The sequence below is a fragment of the Piliocolobus tephrosceles genome, unplaced genomic scaffold (genome assembly GCF_002776525.5).
Source record: "Piliocolobus tephrosceles isolate RC106 unplaced genomic scaffold, ASM277652v3 unscaffolded_43746, whole genome shotgun sequence".
Lineage (NCBI taxonomy): Eukaryota > Metazoa > Chordata > Mammalia > Primates > Cercopithecidae > Piliocolobus > Piliocolobus tephrosceles.
This window is the reverse complement of record NW_022328472.1, coordinates 29,201-31,025: the sequence shown is the minus strand read 5'-3', so window position 1 is coordinate 31,025 and position 1,825 is coordinate 29,201.

Sequence of the window (1,825 nt, the reverse complement as noted above, 5' to 3'; positions counted from 1 at the left end):
GCCACTGCCCTCCAGTCTGGGTGACAGAGTGAGACCCTGTCTCAAACAGATCAACAGGAAAACACACAAAGTATATAGCTATACAAAAATATTTTCTTTCCTTTTAACCTTATCCTATCAGCTTTTTTCGTTATTTATTTATTTATTTATTTATTTATTTTACTTTTAAAACGTTTTTGTTAAAAACCAAGACACAAACACATACTTTCGCCTAAGCCTAAGCAGGGTCAGGATCATCAATTTCACTGTCCTCTACCGCCACATCTGGTCCCACTGGAAGGTCTTCAGGGGCAGTAACATGGGCTGTCATCTCCTTGATAATAATGCCTTCCTCTGGAAAGCTGACGGACCTGCCCGAGGCTGCTTCACAGTTAACTTAAAAAAAAAAAAAGTAGTAAGCATATACCCTAAAATAACAATAAAAAACATAGGATATTAAATACGTAAAACATTAACATCAGCATCTATTATTTTCATCGATCATTATGCATTGTACATAATTGTACACACCCACATCACCACAAACATGTAAACTCTGTGGTGTCCAATAAATCTGCCTTTCTTTACCTACAATTGTCTTGATAAATTCTTTTACCACCCATCCCACAGTCCCAGAGAGTCGCTGCTCCCCTATGACCTTGAGTAAGGAGGAGATATAGCTGACACCACCCAGGAATATTCCCTGAGGCCAAGCTCAGGCCACAGATTACGGTGAAGCCTCCAACTTCCACACCGTAAGCCTCCATGGGCCTGGTGACCCCTGTGACCAGGTCACAGGAGCATCTGTGCGTGAGGCAATTGCAGAGGCCCCGGGGTATACCCCAGCACACTGGAGGCCGCTCCCCACACTCACAACCCCAGGCATGTATAGAGGATCCACATTCCTGCACACAAACACCAGGTAATGCATGAGCGGAAGGGAGGCTACCTTGAGACTAAGCACTGCCTCACTACCTTAAAACACTCTGTCATCATGAGGGCGAACCAGAGATTGACTCGACTGGCAGTTTAGTCCATCACTTTGGCCCTTGAGTTACTAACATTGATGGAACTGTTCAAAGTTACTAACTTTGGGTTTTCTGCCCACGTAAGTGCCAGAAGCTAAGATGGGAACATCAGTGTCAGTCAAATAAAGCAACATGCATTAACTTAGGGACCGCTACACAAGGTCACCAATACATCCTTCTGGTGCCATTAGGATGCCACTTACCCCTCTACATAAGAGAAAAGATTTTTAAAGTAGAATATGAATTATTGCTTTTTATGGACAAGCCATTATTAAATTTTATAATTGCCTTGCTTTTTCCAAGTATGACATATAAACAGTTAAAACGATTCAAGATCATTAAATCATATGAAGTAATTTTTATATACATTATCTGCTGGGTTGAATATTACATAAATCTTCTCCAATCCATAGATAGTCTTACAAAGACAGAGGCATATTTTTTAAATTACTGAGCTTGATATCAAACAATATAAAGGCTGTTAAGAAAGCTGAGATAGATTTGCTTAATAGATGTCAAACCGGCCTGCCTTTACAGGAAGGGCATACAGCCGCTGCACTTGTACTGGACAAGTTATTTTCAAGTCCATGGAGAAGTAAAGAGAAACAATGAATAACTTCCAAAACAGTGAAAACCCTGCAGCTGAGCTCTGGAATTCTTAGTAGAAATCATGAAAAGGGAATGAAAACACTTAGAGCATTTGCAGGTTAGAAACTGGGATGCACAGGAGGTTAACGGAGCACATTGTGTTAAGTGAAATGAGCCAGGCACAAAAAGACAACTACCACGTGACCTGACTTACGTGGAATGTAAAACAA